Raw genomic sequence first — 20,167 nt, 5'->3', positions numbered from 1 at the left:
AGCTAAGGACAAGGAAAAGCTATGGCTTTTAAAAGATGACTTTTCTGCCACTATCATACAAATCTTACAAGGAGCTATGCCATAAGCCAACCAACTTAAAAGGACAGAAACAACATTTTCAGGTCATTTCAACTGCAGAGTGTTAACCTTTCCATTGAGGATGCAGCAGAGTCAGTGGACTTCTGAAGCTCAATGTTGGATTTCCAAATTCTGTTTATTTTACAGAAATTAAACATTATAAACAGCCTGCCTGACAGAACCCTCCTCCTCCGGTGCCGCTGGGTACAGACCATGCTATACAGAGTGAGCATGGTGCAGCCCAGCTCCCTTGAAATAATATTGAGAGTGATGGAATCTTCTGCTCCCCATCCTGCCTCCTCACACACAGCAGCCTGGCCCAGCCCCTAGACTAGTTGCATGGATTGAACCCAATTCTCTGCTTCCTTAATGTCGCTGTCTTGTTCTGCCTCTTCTGAGTGAGTTTTGATGGTGGGTCTACAGAGGGAACATCTGGTAGGGGGACCGCTTCAGGTACTGATTTCCAGCAATTCTTACCCAGTTCCTCCTGTTTGAGTTCTTCTAATTCTGCCATGAGCTTGTCCTCATCAAACTTCTCCAAACCCCACAGGTTCTGAAATTGCTTTTGAAATCTCTACAAGTTCTTGCTGAGCAGCAATGTCCTGTGTTAACCCCTTGACTTGATTGATGTCAATGCCGAGTGGGATGCCTTTGTGGTATTGGTGGTAGACCTCATGTTTTTGATCTTGGTGTTGGTGTTGTTCAGGGCCTTCTGATGGAGCATGGAGGCTGATAATGTCCTTCTGACCTGCACCAACTGCTGCTTATACCTCTTCTTGGCTTCACTGTACATGTGTACTTGTTGGAGCTAGGCTTCTTTACTGCCTTCAACTTCTGCTCCATCTTCTCCAGGAATTCCTGCTTCTTGCTTAGCATCTCCTCTCTATCCTGCAGCTGCTGGATAGCCCTATGGGGGATCAGGGTGCCCTTACTTGTTTTACCCCCTTCCACCTCTACAGCTTCTGGAACTCTGACATGATTGCTGCTCATCACGCCTGCTCCAGTGCCAGCTTCAATATTTTCTTTAAGGTCCTGCATGTTTCTCTTTAGATATACATATTTAGTTTGCTTATGGTTTTCAGGCATTAACTTCTATTTTCTTTTTTTGCTTGTTATTCTTATGTTTGCATACACAACATATTGATCTAATGGTCATTTTCTGGAGATAAATAATAAAGATGGAATGTCTGAAAATTGCCTTGGGTAACTGGAGCTTAAAACCTGTTTTCACTCTCAATAGCTCCAGTGTGTGTGTGTGTGTGTGTGTGTGTGTGTGTGTGTGTGCGGGTACATGCGTGTTCAGTGCAAAGCCATATCTCACACCTTAAAATACTGTGAAATATCTCATTTGTCTTTCCTCTTTTCTGGCTGTCCTTTTTCATTTGTTTTGCGTGTATTTGTTCCATATGGTTCCAAAGAGATGAGAAATTTCATTAATCAGAGCATTGGTGTTGCTTATGGTTAGTCTGAGAAACAAATGCCAATAAACTGTATTGGTTCATGCCCTCAAACACACACACACACACACACACACAATCAAATTTTTGTTTGACCAAATTGCCAAATATGCCTCTGGCATGGTTGCCTTATCAGTGACCAGCTGAGACTTCTGAAACAGGACTCAGTATATCCATGCTCTCCAGCTGTACTGACCAGCTGGTATATGGCACCATGCTGGCACAAGGATCCAGTCAGTCAGCTCCACAAGCAGGCCATTCACCCCGTGATAGAATCAAAGCAAAGCTTTTTCCCTTTGCATTGTCAGCAGAAATGAACTTTCAAAATTGTGTAGGAGAATTTTTAAGTGTGAAAGGGATCCATTTATTAGCATAACTGACTTAATAGCTTTATTTAAGGTTAGGGGAACCCAAGGAATTTTAGTTGAAAATATTGGTTGTGAATTGCTAGGAGATTTAATAATGTTATTTCTGTCTTGAAATTCCATTACACAAAATCGAGCCAAAGAGCTTTTGTGAGTCACTTGGATTTCTCTCCTGGCCAGCTGCACATTTGATTTTGAATTACTATGCTGCTTTGGATCCAGGGAGATGCCCATTGCTCCTCTTACCTCTACCATTTGGCACTCTTTCTAGTTCCGTTTTATTGTTGAGGGACAGTAAACTGGGCTGGGAATCAAGAAGTGACTATTTGGATCACATTTCTACCACAAGGGTTGCATGGCCTTTGATTCGATCTGTAGGCTGGGATTTGATGGTAATTCACTGAAAAAATGCTATGCCATTCATCATTATGCCACCCAAAGATGGTGAGCCCTTAGGAGTTAATGTTTCTTTAATACTCACAAGCAACAAGACAAAACACTCTCCAAGGGCCATCCCACATATAATTTGGAATCCTATCTTAATTGTGGCAAGAGTTTATTATTGGCACATCTTTCTTGGGTTTCCTGATCCTGCTTCTGCTAAATTCTTATTGAATATAACTTTGCTTTTAATTAATTTTCCAACAATTTTCATTTATTCCAGACAGTGTGTCTAGTAGATTTTACTGAAAGTCTGGAGATAAAGATTGTGTTTGTGTCTATGTGTGTGTATGGAGCAGAGGGTGGATTGTGTCTTCCCCCACTCCAAATTCCTGTTGAGGTCCCACCCTTCGGCACCTCTGACTGTAACTGTATTTAGAGGTGGGGTCTTTAAAGCAGTAATTAAAGTAAAATGAGGTCATTGGAATGGGTCCTAATCCAATATGACTCAGGTCATATTGAAGAGATTAGGACCCAGACACACACAGGAAAAAGACCCTGAGAGGACACAGAGGGAAGATGGCGGTCTACAAGCCAAGGAGAGAGGCCTCAGAAGAAAGCAACCCTGCTGACACCTTCATCTGACCTCCAGAGTTGTGCGAAGATTAATTTCTGTTGTTCTTTTACCCAGTCTGTGATTTGTGATGGCAGCCCTAACACACGAAGATAGCGGGGCTAGATTAGAAAAGAACCCTGCCTGGGTAGCAATTTAAAATTGAGTAGTAGCCATCTTTATTTCTTGACTTCTCTCATCACTAGAAATTTCTCATGCTCATTCTTTTTCTTAAGATCTGATTTTTTTTTTCAGGTTAGCAGTGCCTTGTGTTCGTACTGCCCCTCCCTTACCTCTCTCCCGTCTACCTCCGAGGAGGAGGAACTCTGATCTGGAGGGGAGGGATGGCATTCTTTGGGAAGGGCAAGCATGGCAGGTGCAGTGGAGGAGTCCAGGGCAAGTGCCTGGGGATCAGACAGGCCTGGCAGGTGCATCCCGGTTTCCCCGTTGCCAGAGGTGGGAGCCGGGGTGGGTGACTGAACCTCTGCATTCATTAGGACTAATCTGAAAGTGGGGATGGTGTTGGCACATGCCTTACCCAAGTAGCTTTGATGACCAAGTACAACAGTGCCTGTAAGCATTTAGCAGAGTGCTGAGCTCAGCAAATAAAAGCTGCTATTACGTATATTTTGTGGTGCTGAGGACTGAACCTGAGACCTCACAAGTTAGGCAATCATTCTGGTCATATCCCCAGCCTCAAAGCTGCTATTATTCTGTCACTGTCCCATCAAATGGTACATTAGCAGGCAGAGAAAAAGTATAATAAATTGATGCAAGTTCCCAACCAGCCTATGGCAGCACAAAACAAGGTGACATTTCCTTTGATATGCAAATGGGCAGGGCAGACCCTTCTCTTTGACTTCCTGCATCTAATTTTTAAAAACATTTTTAGTTGTAGATGGACATTTTATTTTTATGTGGTGCTGAAGGATTGAACTCCTTACCTCACATGCTAGGCAAGCAATCTACCACTGAGCTACAACCGCAGCCCCATCTCACTTTTTAAAAAAATAAGTTTTGTCATCTTCACTTCTTGAGGCTCCTTCTGTTCAGGTGCTGTCAGATGCCTTGGCACCTAAGTGGGCCAAGGCAGCAGCCACTGAACAAGTATCTTAGGCTTCCTACAGTACAACCTCAAGATGTCCTGGTGTCTCAAGGTTTAGCCCTGCATCCAAGATAGGAGAGCTTAGGAGTTTGGGGCAGACATCTCATATCTAATAAGGAATAATGTTTCTGTGTGTAGGTGTTCATTTTTGGGGAACCTGATTTGATGGCAAATAGCAGGATAGGGTTTAAGAATATAGAGATATGACCCTTAATATCAATTAATATGGACACTGTGTTGGGGAATAAATAGAACCCTTCTATAGTAACTAGACTGTGGCATCAGTTCATTGCAAGATAAACCAGCTTGTACCCTCATGACTAGGAAAAGCCCCATTTGTAACTCAAAATTGTGGGTGATACTATCCATAAGAAGCCAGCAGAGTTTCCTTATGGATGTGCCATCCCAGAAAGATGACATGTTAGGCACTCAGGGCAAGAACATTCCCACTTGACACCAGTCTGCGGCCATTAAAGGATGTAAGTTGTGTAACAGTGTCGATAAATTCTGGCATGGAATCTTGATTTCATCTTCCTTGAGAGCTTTCCCTTTTATGTGTGGTTAATAAAAGGCATTGAGGAAAAAGCACCATTCAGGCCTTGACTTTTTGTTTAATGTGAATCCTTACAATTCCTCACACAGAGCTTTTAGGGGGTAGTTATTAATTACACACATTATGGATTATACAATCAATATGCCTGAGTTCCTCTAAATTATCCCATAATTTGATCACAGAGTAACTCAGTTAACAAGGCAGAAATAACTTTAAAATGATGTCTAATTACCACCCTAACCACCAGATGTCAGTTTTTAAATGCAGGTCACAGATCAAAAGGCATTTTTTACAATTGTAGGGGAGGAAATGGTGGCTGGAGAAGAAAGTTGAGCAGCCATGGTACATGGCTTCCTGGGGACCATGTGTGGCAATTACAGCAGAGCGACAGGAACTTCATTTCCATTTGAACAATGCCTACATGATAAGAGTTTGTGTCCATCTGCAAACTTCACTTTACAGTTACACTCTGGGCTGACAAGGGAGAATGTAGGCCTGGGCCCCAGAAGCCATCCCAAGAGCACCAGATTCATACTGGGCTGGATGGAGTGTCCTGTAGAACTGGTGTTTTATAGGTGACAGAGGGGATCTGCAGTTCCTGAGGAGGGTGAGGGTTGGCGAGGTGCGTTTTTTTCTCTTGGCCTCCGTCTGACTCAGCTGGGTTCAGTGCTGATTTGGGGGTCTTTGTTTTCCTTGTGATCCCTGGTAGGATCACACGCAGAATAGCATGCCACCCGGGGGCTGTGTCACTTTTTTGTAGGGCCCCTCAATCCAATTTCAAGATAAAAGCGCAAAAGCTGCCTCTGTTATTATTTTTCAACTCTTTTTCAAAGGAGTCCAGATATTACCATGTTATTGATTTGCAAGCCCTGTAGAGGCTTTTACTGTCTTAATTCTCTTTAATGAGTAGGTAATCTAAGATCATCTGTGTGTCCCTCCCCAAACAAGGGTGCCCTTCTCTGTGGGAGCAGTAAAGCTAATTTCATTTGTATGAAGGAAGATAGAGAGTCTTTTGTTTTTCCAAGTTGGCCCTCAGGGTAACAGACATGCAGCCTGACTTTCAGGCTCATGGGGGGGGGGGTGTTTGTATTTCAAAGAGGCGGGGGAGTGTGGCACAGGCAAAGTGGTCTGGACGTTGCAGGACCTGCGTTCTAATCACCAATTCGCTACTTTTTTTTTTTTTTTTTTTTTTTTTAATACTTTGGGCAAAGCAAGTCGAGGGTAAACTATGGATGATGACACTTCCTGGCGTCATTGAGAGGATTATATGAAATACTGTAACCAAAGTGCTGGCGCTTGGTGAGTCACAGGAACTCGCAGCTGTCACCCGTCAAGCCTCATCATCACCGTGCATCGTCACAGTCATTCTTGTCTGTTCGGTATTAAATCATTCCAGCCTGATCCGCGGTGTTCAGTCCTCCTGTCTTCTAAGCCAGGCCTGTTCTTCTGGGTACAGCTTGAACCTAACCTTCCCCTCACCTCCCTCTCACTGCCCAGAGCCCTCCTCCTCTGTTCCACTTCGTGGTTGCTTAGCAACTGTGGGCTGCCCTATTTTCTAACTTTTTCTTGTATCTGTTTTTTTTCTCCCCAACAAAGACTCGGGAAGGCAGGAACCTGCCTCACCCTTGTGCATGTGTGTCCGTTTCTCACAGGTCGAGTCCACCAAACGGGTTAGTACTTGCTTTAACAATGGCTAAAAACATGTGGGAGTCATCGTCTGCATGAATTTGATGATGTAGGTGGAGGTGGATTCAGAGAGCTGAGAACCCACCCAGTTCATCCTGTGTGGAAACGGAGACCCAGAGAAACAACAGGCACGTGTACTCACAGTTTTAATATATGTGTGTCCTTGTTGTCAAATCTGTATCATGTTTAGTGAAAGTTCACAGAAATTTTACATTAATATAGACAGAAATCTATAATATTTCTGATGAAGCAAATCAGCTTCTTTGTTTATGGACTATCAGAAAGTGTTCCCTTAGAAATGACTTCAGGAACTTTGTTTTGAGACAGGGTCTCACCATGTTTTGCTCATTGGTCTTGAACTCATGGGCTCAAGTGATCCTCCTGCCTCATCCCCTCAAGAAGTTGGGACTACAGGTGTGTGCCATTGATTCTTTTAAAGTAAAAAGAGGTTTAATTTGGCTCATGATTCCAGGGGTTCAAATTCAAGGTGAGGTAGTCCTTGGATTTTGGCATCTGGTGGGGGCAGGCACAATATGGTAGAGCCTGTGTCAGAGTGAGTGAGCACATCTTGATCAGAAAGCAGAAAGAAGAGGATGAGTGGGGTCCCACAATTCCTTTTGAAGGCTTGTCCCCAATGACCTAGGGACCTCCACTAGGCCCCACTTCCTAAAGGTCCAAAGGAGTTTCCAATACCGTCACCCAGATGACCAAACCTCTAACATATGGACCTTCGAGAGACACAACCCATATCCAAACCATAACCCATTTCCTCCCCTGCTTCTGCAGCCCACGAGACCCAGAGAAGGTGACCCCATTTGTCTCCAGGAATGGATACTGACTGATCTACGATTCTAGACTAAGAGATTAATCTTAAGAGTCAGCCAGTTTGAAAATAGATGAGTGTTAGTACTTTGATCGAAGAGCCAAGGCAAATGGTTTGTCAGGGCTTGATGGGAAATATCCTCCTTCCTCTTCTAAAATCCTTTGGGAACCATTCTGTCTGTCTCCTCAGTGAGAATGAGAACACCATGTGGTGCAAATTTTTATTGAAAACATCTAAAGAGCACAAGAAGAACTAGCCTCAGGATAAAACAACACCGTGGATGGCAGAGCACACCACGAAAACATCACGGGCTCTTCATGCTGTTGTATGACTAGTTCAGCAACAGCATGGCGTCTGTACCCCATGTTCCAGTAGACGGGGCGCTCCTTGAGGAAAGGGTGTTCTGCTACTTGCCTAACGTGCCTGCAGATGCACTCATGGGTAGATGGTTCCCTGGCAGGAAACAAAATGTAATATCGACTGCAATATAAATTAAGATTCTTGCAAAAACCCTTCAGAGACAGTTCTGAACTATTCAAGTCGTTCAAAATAGTTAGAGAGTTTTTAGAATGGTGGCTTAAATATTATGCCCTAACTTCTAACAACCTCAAGGATCTGTAATTATCTGAATGCTGACACTTAATGGACACCCGTTTGGAACCAGTGCTTGGTGCAATTTGAGGAGTTGGTGGGTCAGATGTAGACTGGGAGTTGAGGACAAGGCAAAGGATGGACTCTGAAAATAAAACTCCTTCATGTCATCATTAAGTTTCTCACAGACCTGTTAAGATCATAGAGCCAAATAATAATGTTCATAGTAATAGTTACTATGCATTTATTTTATGCCACACACTTTAAAAATATTTGTCCTTTTAATTGTTCCCCCTACTGTGGTATTATTATCCCTTTTTTATAGATGAGCAAATTGACACTTGAAGACATTGAGAAAAGTGACAAAGGTCCACACATGGAGGAAAGAAGATGAACAACAGTTTCAACTCATGTCTGTTTGTTTTTAAAACTTAGGATCCCGTCACTGTGCTCATTTATTCTTTCACTTACTTATACAGTGAAAGTTTGCAAAGCCTACTAGAATACATTAGTGAACACAACAAGGTTGCTGCTCTTGTTGAGATCACATTCTCCCAGGGGGGATAGTTAAAAAAAATAATAAAGCAAGTGAATAAATACAAGCACTTGTCACATATAATACATCCACAATCTCAGACATAATGAGAAAGGCCAAAACTCTTTTTGCATGGTTTCTTTACAAAAAAAAAAAAAAGAAAAGAAAAAAATCAACAATCACAAGCTACACACCTGATGGAAGTGGTGAGTTTGGCGGTGGGAGAAAAACCCTGCCATGGTGAGATTGCCAAGACGAAATGGGTGGCTCTTGGTCAGACGGTGCAGTCTTCATTACTCGCCAGTAGGTGGCAGTCGTGCCTTATAAACGTTGGCGATCCGGACCTGATTGGCACTTGGCGCTTACAATGAGACTTAAGTTCTTTGATTTTATAATGCTAGCGCTTCCTATGCTATCTAATTATCTCTGCTGAATGGGTTGGCTATATGAAAGACTTAATCAGTACAATTTGAAATACAGGTAATGTGGCTGTGTAATTTTCAGTGACAATTTATTCAACTTTTATTTTAAGGTTGTCCTAAAAAGTATACCACATTTTGTTGAAGCCTATGGATTATATTTATATTCATGACGAACAATCGGCTGCATGATGAAAATAGGCTCATGGAAGTGCAGAATTCTGCTAAATTATATGGTCAGAACACAGACTTGAAAATCTAATAAGGGTTTTCAGAGAGGAAAATGTGATTGAAAAATAAAACCCATTCCTAGAAATTGATATGCCTTTTAATCAAGCTTGCAAAGTTGTTCTGAAAATTTGCATGGAATCTTTGTTATTTCAAAATGAGAAGGACACGACCATATCCTGGATTTAGAAAGAAAAGACATGTATATTTGGAGCTCTGATTAAAGACCTTTGAGTAATATTCCTACCGCTATTCCCCTCACTTTCCTCAAAGTTAGATTAGGGTGAAAACATGCATATTTGTACCCCAGGATCATCATTTTGTCCCTTCAAGTTGCAGGAGCCAGGGCTGCTTTTTGCAGGAAGTGATTGAGACTCCAGCTTGGAGGAAACTGAGAAGAGGGGCAAGCAAAATGTGAAAGGTGTGTCTATTTCCTGATGCTTTTGAGGTTGTTTAAAGGTGTAGCCATGGACCCTCAAACGCTTCTGTCCCACTTGGTAAGGCCCTTGCGGGTGCATTGCCTCACTGCATTGACTATTAGTTGCTTTCTATCCGACATATCTTCTGAATCACAGGACAACATCTATCTTATTTTAAAAACCTCAAATCCATCTTAGTTGCAGCAAGAAGCTGTCAATTAGTATTCGCAAAAGACATCCTGCTGGTGTCTGCAGCAGCCACCAAAAGTGACTCAGTGGCTTTTAAGCCAGAGACCTGAGGATTCCAGTGCTTTCTGTTCTCCAACATCTAATTTGGGAAAAGTTGTATTTCAAGAAATTGCCAGAAAGTAGTGAAGGAAACGACGAACTTCAGTGAGTTTCAACTGCCAGCCTAGCACTGTGCTGTCACATGACTCTGAAGTTAATGAGGATATAGTTTTTGTTTTTCACTTTCTCTTTGGACATGTGCCTAGTATGCCTCGTAAAAATGAAATGGTGACATCCCCAATGCACTTTCACTTATGAAATTAAAACTGCTCCTTTCCCCATTTTCCTGGAGGGTGGCAGGAGAGTATTAGGAAATTTTCAGTCCCCAGAGGGATTCTAAATCTTTCAGATCCTTCTAGGATGTTTAGCAACTCATCTGTCTGTAGCTCCTGGTTCTTCCCTAAATTGGATTTAATCCAAATGCTCACTAGGCTGAAGTCTTTTAAACAAAATCGTGTTTAATGCCATCCGCTTCTATCCTACCTAAGCTTTGGGTTGAAAAAGAAGTCCAGAAATTTCCCCTGATACAATTTTTTTTCTGATACTCTTTTTATAACCCAGCATTTGATTTTCTTCTAAGAAATCAAAAGGAAAACTGAGGAAGCCAATGAACTAGCACTAGCAACCTGTCTACAAGCTGAGATGAGAGAGGAACTAATATTGGTAAAATCATCTATAGAAAAACTAAAAATCTTCCTTTGATTTTAGTTTAATGGCAGTGCTGAAGATTTTAACCTAAGGATGCTTGAGTGAGAAATCTTTCAGAGCATGAGGACGGTCAATTTGGAATTCTTTGCTTAAGTCAATTCAATGCTGACCATGGAACTTGGTCTGCAAAGGGTCAGGGACAGAGTTCCTCCAAACATTCTAGGTAAAAAGTCAGTCAGGGTGGGAGAGTCTTGATAGCACAGAACCTGAGAGATTAAAGGTAAGTCACTTGTGCACAATGGCATTTCAGCAGAGTGACAGCTAAAGAGCGTAGTTCCTACTCCCTGCCTTTACTAAGTGAATTTTTTTCTTTTGAACAGTAGAGGAGAAAAAATCAACACTGTTTATAGTTTGAAAGAAAACCTTTCATAAAACTGTAGAAATGTGGGGACCCAGTGCAGCTTTGTGAAGTGTCTGAGAAAAGACAGCATGCCTCACTGCTTGTAAATGAGATCACAAATTTTCTGGCTGATGGCAGCATATTAGTGCTCACCCCAAAGGCAAAGATCTGAACAAATTATATTTTAATATCTTAGGTTCATTTATCCTTGCTGAGATCACACAAAAGCAAAAGCATACACATACATGGAAATCCAAGTGGCCCAAGGGAGTCGTCAGCAATGCTGTACACGGAAAGACCAGAGTGAAATGAAACCTCTCTTTGCTTCTGTGGCAGATGATGTACCCTGCTTAACACTTGCTGTCACTGGGTTGGAAGACAACCACTTGGAGAAAAGGGCCACAATGCATTTTTAGCAGCTAAATTTTGCCTATTGAGATGTTTCTATAGACATCTGTTTAAACCCTTACTCCCCTCTCCTTATGCATGTGAAAAATGCTTATATTGATATTAAACTCCACTGTAATGTTTTTCTGTGAGAACATGAGAACTTTGGAGAACAGAGGCAAAGAAAGATATGACTTTGTATGCCAGGCTAAGAACTTCCACCCCAGTGCAGCAGATATTGGGAAGCAGGAAGTTTTTGAGAAAGAAAACAAAAGCTATGAAGAAGGTATATGTTATACACATGGATCCTTTTTGCTAAAGGATAGGATACTGTTGGAATACTTCACAAGTGGTAACAAGGTAGAAATGAGATAAGAACATTGATGAAAGGGTGACCACGATTTTCAACTGCTTGGACACAGCCACCAAAGACAGCAAGAAATCATAATACTACAAGATCTCCAGACTGGGTCACTATTAGACTGGTGGTGCTACTAACAGAAATAGGATCCCTAGAGGTGGAAACAGGTTTGGGAAGAAATGAGAATTCATTTTTCAATATGGAGTGAAAGTCCTGTGGGAAAGTCATATAGACTGTATAGTCAATATCATATAGTCCATGATATTGAAGATGTGAAACAATTGATTGGGGAAGGGAAAGACGGGGCGTAAACAACAAATTTTATTGGAAGTCTTATTCTTCATCTAAACATTGATTTCGTTTTCTACTTTATATATACTTGTTTGTTTCCTGACTTTCTTTTACAATTGAGCTTGATAAGTATTCAATTAAAATGAAAAGAAATCATCTTTTGGGAAGGAGGAACACAATGAAATTTATTTTTTGAAATAAATTTTTATTTATTTTATTAACATTAATTGTGCATATTAATGGGATTCAAGTGGTATTTCCATGCATGCATACAGTGTGCATTAACCTATCTTATCTTTCTTCAATCTCACCCCCGGCAGGCACTCTTTGCAGTCCCTGGTATTCATTATTGTACTTCCAGGTTGACTTTCTTTTTTAGTTCCACATACGAAAGAGAACATGCAATATTTATCTTTCAACATCTGACTTATTTTGATTAACATGATGTTTTCTAGTTCCATTTATTTTGTTGAAAATAATTTTTTTTTCCTTTTTGGTACTAGGGATTGAACTCAGGAATGCTCAACCACTGAGCCACATCCCCAGCCCTATTTTGTATTTTATTGAGAGACAGAGTCTCACTGAATTGCTTAGCACCTCCTTTTGCTGAGACTGGCTTTGAACTCACGATCCTCTTGCCTCAGGCTCCGGAGCTGCTGGGATTACAGGTGTGCGCCACCACACCTGGCTAAAAGTTTCATTTTATTTATAGCTGAATAATATTCCATTGTGTTTATATATTATATTTTGAGTATCTATTCATCTGCTGATGGACACTGAGGCAGATCCCAAACCTTAGCTATTTTGAAGAGTGCTGCGGTAAACTGGTGCAGGTATCTCTTATGTAGGCTGACTTTATTTCACCGGAGTGGGATACCTGCATCATATGGTAATTGTATTTGTAATTTCTGGAGGAACTTCCATACTTTCCATGACAGCTACACTAATTTACTTTCCCTCCAACGGTGTATGAGGATCCTTTTTCTCATTTCCTTGCCAACATTTCTTCATCATTGTCTTCCTCTTCCTTTTCCTCCTCTCCTCCTTCTAATAATAATAATAATAATAGCCACTCTAATGGGGTGAAATGGCATCTAATCACAGTTTTGATTTGCATGTACCTAATGGCTAATGATACTGAGCATTCTTTTCATACATTTATTGGCCATCTGTATTCCATCTGAGAAGTCTCTGCTCAGACAATTTTCCTGTTTATTAAATTAGATTGCTAAGTTTTTTGAGTGTTTTTTTTATTTTTTTATTTTTTTATTTTTTTACATTTACATAGGGTAATGATGTTTATTTTTCCCCTCCCCCCACCCCTCCCACCCCTCCCACCCCTCCCACCCCTCTTTTCCCTCTACACAGTCCTTCTTTCCTTCATTCTTGCCGCTGTCCTTAGCCTAACTCTAAACCTAACCCTAAACCTAATGCTAGCCCCTCCCACCCCCCATTATATGTCCTCATCCGCTTATCAGCGAGATCATTCATCCTTTAGTTTTTTGAGATTGGCTTATCTCACTTAGCATGATATTCTCCAATTTCGACCATTTGCCTACAAATGCCATAATTTTATCATTCTTCATTGCGGAGTAATATTCCATTGTATAAATATGCCACAGTTTCTTTATCCATTCATCAACTGAAGGGCATCTAGGTTGGTTCCACAATCTGGCTATGGTGAATTGAGCAGCAATGAACATTGATGTGGCTGTATCTCTGTAGTATGCTGATTTTAAGTCCTTTGGGTATAGACCAAGGAGTGGGATAGCTGGGTCAAATGGTGTTTCCATTCCAAGCTTTCTGAGGAATCTCCACACTGCTTTCCAGAGTGGCTGCACTAATTTGCAACCCCACCAGCAATGTATGAGTGTTCCTTTTTCACCACATCCTCGCCAACACCTATTGTTGCTTGTATTCTTGATAATCGCCATTCTAATTGGGGTGAGATGAAATCTTAGGGTAGTTTTGATTTGCATTTCCCTTATTACTAGGGATGTTGAACATTTTTTCATATATCTGTTGATTACTTGTACATCTTCTTCTGTGAAGTGTCTGTTCATTTCCTTAGCCCATTTGTTGATTGGATTATTTGTATTCTTCGTGTAGTTTTTTGAGTTCTTTATAGATTCTGGAAATTAGCGCTCTATCTGAGGTATGGTTGGCAAAGATATTCTCCCACTCTGTAGGCTCTCTCTTCACATTTCTGATAGTTTCCTTTGCTGAGAGAAAGCTTTTTAGTTTGAATCTATCCCAGTTGTTGATTCTTGCTTTTATTTCTTGTGCTATGGGTGTCCTGTTAAGGAAATCTGATCCTGAGCCAACAAGTTGAAGATTTGGACCTACTTTTTCTTCTATAAGATGCAGGGTCTCTGGTCTGATTCCAAGGTCCTTGATCCATTTTGAGTTGAGTTTTGTGTAGGGTGAGAGATAGGGGTTTAATTTCATTCTATTGCATATGGTTTTCCAGTTTTCCCAGCACCATTTGTTGAAGAGGCTATCTTTTCTCCATTGCATATTGTTGGAACCTTTGTCTAGTATGAGAAAATTGTATTTATTTGGGTTTGTGTCCATGTCCTCTATTCTATACCATTGATCTACCTGTCTATTTTGGTACCAATACCATGCCGTTTTTGTTACTATTGCTTTGTAGTAGAGTTGAAGATCTGGTATTGCAATACCCCCTGCTTCGCTCTTGCTACTGAGGATTGCTTTAGCTATTCTAGGTTTTTTATTCTTCCAGATGAATTTCATAATTGCTTGCTCTATTTCTGCAAGGTACATCATTGGGATTTTAATTGGAATTGCATTGAATCTGTATAGCACTTTAGGTAGTATGGCCATTTTGACGATATTAATTCTGCCTATCCAGGAACATGGGAGATCTTTCCATCTTCTAAGGTTTTCTTGAATTTCTTTCTTTAGTGTTCTGTAGTTCTCATTGTAGAGGTCTTTCACCTCTTTTGTGAGATTGATTCCCAAGTATTTTATTTTTTTCGATGCTATTGTGAATGGGGTAGTTTTCCTAATTTCTCTTTCTGAAGATTCATCACTTATGTATAAAAATGCATTGGATTTATGAGCATTGATCTTGTAACCTGCTACTTTACTGAATTCACTTATGAGTTCTAAAAGTTTTCTGGTGGAATTTCCAGGTTCCTCTAAGTTTACAATCATATCATCAGCGAACAGGGATAGTTTGAGTTCTTCTTTTCCTATTCGTATCCCTTTAATTTCTTTGGTTTGTCTGATTGCTCTGGCTAGAGTCTCAAGGACGATGTTGAATAGAAGTGGTGAAAGAGGGCATCCCTGCCTTGTTCCAGTTTTTAGGGGGAACGCTTTTAGTTTTTCACCATTTAGAATGATATTAGCCATGGGCTTAGCGTAGATTGCCTTTATAATGTTTAGGAATGTTCCCACTACCCCAATTTTTTCTAGTATTTTGAGCATGAAGGGATGCTGTATTTTATCAAATGCTTTTTCTGCATCTATTGAAATAATCATGTGATTCTTAACTTTAAGTCTGTTGATATGGTGAATGACATTTATTGATTTCCGAATGTCGAACCAACCTTGCATCCCTGGGATAAAACCCACTTGATCGTGGTGCACTATCTTTTTAATATATATTTGTATGCGATTTGCTAAAATTTTGTTGAGAATTTTTGCATCAATATTCATTAAGGATATTGGTCTGAAATTTTCTTTCCTCGATGTGTCTCTGTCTGGTTTAGGTATCAGGGTGATATTGGCTTCATAGAACGAGTTTGGTAGGGTTCCCTCCTCTTCTATTTCATGGAATAGTTTGAGAAGTATTGGAATGAGCTCTTCTTTAAAGGTTTTGTAGAACTCGGCTGAGAACCCATCTGGTCCTGGACTTTTCTTTGTTGGTAGGCTTTTGATGACCTCTTCTATTTCATTGCTTGAAATTGGTTTATTTAAGTTGTGTATGTCCTCCTCGTTCAGTTTAGGTAGTTCATATGTCTCTAGAAATTTGTTGATGTCTTCGAGGTTTTCTGTTTTGTTGGAGTATAGATTTTCGAAATAGCTTCTAATTATGTTTTGTATTTCACTCGTGTCTGTTGTGATGTTTCCTTGTTCATTCCGAATTTTAGTAATTTGAGTTTTCTCCCTCTTTCTCTTTGTTAGTGTGGCTAAGGGTTTATCAATTTTATTTATTTTTTCAAAGAACCAACTATTTATTTTGTTAATTTTTCCAATTGTTTCTTTTGTTTCGATTTCGTTGATTTCGGCTCTGATTTTAACTATTTCCTGTCTTCTACTACTTTTGGTATTGGTCTGCTCTTCTTTTTCTAGCGCTTTGAGCTGTAGTGTTAAGTCGTTTATTTGTTGATTTCTACTTCTTTTTTTGAATGCACCCCATGAAATAAATCTTCCTCTAAGTACTGCTTTCATAGTGTCCCAGAGATTTTGATATGATGTGTCTTTGTTCTCGTTTACTTCTAAGAATTTTTTTATTTCCCTCCTGATGTCTTCTGTTATCCATTCATCATATAATAGTGTATTATTTAGTCTCCAGGTATTGGAGAAGTTTCTGTTTTTTATTCTGTCATTTATTTCTAATTTCAATCCATTATGATCTGATAGAGTACAAGGTAGTATCTCTATCTTCTTGTATTTGCTAACAGTAGCTTTGTGGCATAAAATATGGTCTATTTTGAGTTCTTTATATTTTCTGGATATGAACCCTCTCTCAGAAGAATAGTTGACAATATTTTCTTCCTTCCTGTAGATTATCTTTTCACTCTGTTCATGGTTTCTTTTGCTATGTGGAAGTTTTTTAGTTTGATGAGATATCGTTTGTAAATTTTCGGTTCTTGCTTCTTTGCTTTGGGAATCCTATCCATAAAGTCATTGCCTGTACCAGTGTCATGAAGAGTTTCCTCTGTTTTTGCCTAGTAGTTTCAGAGTTTCAGGTCTTATGTTTTGGTCTTTGATCTGTCTTGGTTGGTTTTTGTCCAGGGTGAAAAATGTGGTCAAGTTTCAGTCTTCTGAATGGATTGTTTCCCTAGCACCATTTGTTAAAGAGGTTATATTTTCCCCAAAGTATGTTTTTGGAAACTTGTTGAGAATCAGTTGGTTGTAGATGTGTGAGTTAATTTCTGGGTTCTGTATTCTATTCCATCTATATATCTGTTTTTATGCCAATATCATGCTGTTTGAGTTACTATGACTCTGTAGTATGTCTTGAAAGTGGGTATTGCGAAGGTTCCAGTTTTGATTTTTGCTCAAGATTGCTTTGGTTATTCATGGACTTTTGTGCTTCCATGTGAATTCTGTGAAGGATGTCATTGGTATTTTGATGGGGAGTGCACTGAATCTGTACGCTGCTTTGGTCGTATGGACATGTACACTATTCTTCCAATTCATGGACATGGGAGGTCTTTTTACCTTTTAGTGTCTTCTTCAATTACTTTCATTAGTGTATTGTCATTTTCATTGTTGAGGCCTTTTACTTCCTTTACTTATGTTTGTATGAATGTACATATGGATTTGTGGCTGAGAATGGGATTGCTTTTATGATTTTTTTCAACATTGTTATTGGTATATAGGAAAGATAATGATTTTTGTATGTTGATTGTGTATCCTGCTACTTTATTAAATTTATCATTTCCAATGGTCATTTGATGGAGTCTTTAGTTTTTTCTATATATAGAATTATATCATTTGTAAACAGGAAGGATTTGACTTTCCTTCTTTCCTATTTGTGTTCCTCTTATTTTTTTCTCCCTCTTGCCTAACGCTCTGGCTAAAATTCCTAGTGTGATATTGAATAAGAGTGGTGAGAGTGGACACCTTTGTCTTGTTCTTGATCTTAAAGGAAATGTTTTCAGTTTTTCTCTGTTCAGTATGATGTTGCTATGGATTTTTCATACCTACCTTTATTAGATTGGGATATGATCCTTCCATACCTAATTTATTCAGGGATTTTACCATGAATGAATGTTCAAATTTATCAAATACTTTTTCTGCATCTGATCATATGAGATGATCACATGATTTTTATCCTTATTCTGTTCATGTGACATAGTACATATATTGGTTTGTCTATGTTGAAACATCTTTGCATCTCTGAAATGAAACATCTTGATCATGAATATGATCTTTTTGATGTGCTGTTGAATTCAATTTGCTAGTATTTTGTTGAGGGTTTTTGTATCTATATCCATCAAAGATATTGGTCAATAGTTTATGTTGTTACTCTTTTGTCCTTATCAGGTTTTGGTATCAAGATAGTGCTAGCCTCATAGAATGAGTTTGGAGGGATTGTCCCCCTTTCAGTTCTGTGAAATAGTTTGAGAAGGATTGGTGTTTGTTCTTTAAAAGTTTGGTAAAATTTAGTAGTGAACCCGTTCCACTTTCCTTTGTTGGCAGGCTTTTTATTATTAATTTAATTTCATTGCTTGCAATTAGTCTATTTAGGTTTTCTATATCCTCTTTGTTCAATCTTGGTAGGTTCTATGTGTCTAGAATTTGTGCATTTCTTCTAGATTATTCAATTTATTAATGTACTAATCTTTTATAATCCTTTGTATTTTTGTGGTATCAATTGGAATGCCTTCTTTTTCATTTCTAATTTTATTTATTTGGGTCTCTCTCCTGGTTTGTCTAGCTAAAAGTTTGTCAATTGTGTTTATTTTTTCAAAGAACCAACTTTTTGTTTCACTGATCTACTGAATTGTTTTTAGACTCTATTTTATTTATTTCTACTCTAATATTTATTATTTTTTTCCTTATACCAATTTTGAGTTTGATTCAGTGTTGATTTTCAAGTCCTTGAGACTTAGGCTGTTTATTTGAAATCTTTCTATTTTTTTTCCCAAATTTTTATTTTCTGGTACTGTGAATTGAATTCAGGGTGCTTTGCCACTGAGCCACATCCCCAGCCCTTTTTATTTTTTATTTGGAAGGATGGTCTTGCTAAGTTGTTTAGGGATTTGATAAGTTGCTGTGACTGGCTTTGAACTTGCAAGCTTCCTGCCTCAGACTACTGAGCCGCTGGGATTCCAAGTGTGCGTGCCCCATTGTGAACTGGCTTCTGTTTTTTTTTTTTTTTTTTTTTTTTTTTAAATGTAGATGCTCATTGCTATAAATATGCCTTTCATACTCCCTTTTCTATATCCTCCAAATTTTGATATGTTGTGTTTCTTTTTTACTTGTTTTAAGAAATTTTTCAATTACCCTTCTGACTTCAGTTACCCCAATTTTTGAAAATTGTATTGATTATTCTCCATATATTTGAATAATTTTTAAAAATTCTCTTGTTATTGACTTTTAGTTTTATTCCATTATAATCAGAAAAAGTGTAGGATAGGGTTCATTATTTCTGAATTTGTTAAAACGTGTTTCATGGCCTAACTGATGGTCTATTCTAGAAAAAGTTGCATGCACTGATGAAAAGAATGTGTTCTTAATTACTGGGTGGAATGTTCTGTAAGGAGCCTATCTCTTCTTTTAGGTCTAATAGCATTTATTGTGTAAAATTTGGTGCATTGACATTAGGTGCAAATAGATTTATAATCATAATGTCTTCTTGATGAATCTATTCCTTGATCATTATGTAGTGAACTTCTTTGTCTTATCTTATAATTTTTGTCTTAAAGTAAAGTATTTTTGCAAATGTGCTACTACTGCTCACTTTAAGATTCCATTTTCTTGGAATACTATTTTGCATCCATTCACCTACAGTCTTTATGTGTCTTTACTGGTGAAGTGGGCTTCTTGTAGGTGGCATATTATTGGGTCTTATTTTTTTTTTAATCCTTTCAGTCATTTTGCATATATTAATCAGAGAATTTAGTTCATTTACATTCAGAGTTATTAAAAGGTACTGACCTATGTCTGTAATTTTATTGATTTTATTCTAGTTGTTTTGAATATTTTTTGTTCTTCTTTTATTCATCTTTATGGTTTGACAGTTTATTGTATTGATAATGTCTGATTCTTTTGTAATTTTATTAGTTCTTATTAGTTATACATGACAGGAGAATTCATTTTGATATAATTATACAGAAATGGAATACATCTTATTCTAATTAGTATCCCATTCTTATGGATGTACATGGTGGTGGGATTCACTATGGTGTGTTCATGTAAGTACATAGAAAAATTATTTCAGATTCATTTCACTGTTTTTCCTTTTCCTATCCTGCCTCTCTTCCCTTCATCCCCCTTTTTCTAATCTACTGAATATCTCTTTTTATGCTTGCCCCCTTATTATGAATTAGCTTTCACATATTAGTGAAAACATTCAACCTTTGGTTTTTTTGGGACTGGATTATTTCACTTATCATGATAGTCACCAGATCCATTAATTTACTTGCAAACATAAAGGCATTCTTCTTTATGGCTGAGTAATAATCCATTGTGTAGATATACTATATTTTCCTTATCCATTCTGTTGAAGGGCACTTAGGTTGGTTCCATAGCTTAGCTATTATGAATTGAGCTACTATAAACATTGATTTGACTCTATCATTGTAGTATGCTGATTTTAAGTCCTTTGGATATATACTGA

At 38.7% G+C, this 20,167-nt stretch overlaps 1 pseudogene; it reads right to left on the bottom strand.

The window, feature by feature from the left end:
* Positions 1 to 404: 404 nt before the first annotated feature.
* On the bottom strand, positions 405 to 1,116 carry LOC124993602 (charged multivesicular body protein 4b-like; annotated as a pseudogene).
* Positions 1,117 to 20,167: the final 19,051 nt, after the last annotated feature.

The sequence above is a fragment of the Sciurus carolinensis genome, chromosome 9 (genome assembly GCF_902686445.1).
Source record: "Sciurus carolinensis chromosome 9, mSciCar1.2, whole genome shotgun sequence".
NCBI classification, from domain to species: domain Eukaryota; kingdom Metazoa; phylum Chordata; class Mammalia; order Rodentia; family Sciuridae; genus Sciurus; species Sciurus carolinensis.
Note: the sequence above shows the minus strand (reverse complement) of the source record. Positions and strands in the feature narration are given on the sequence as shown.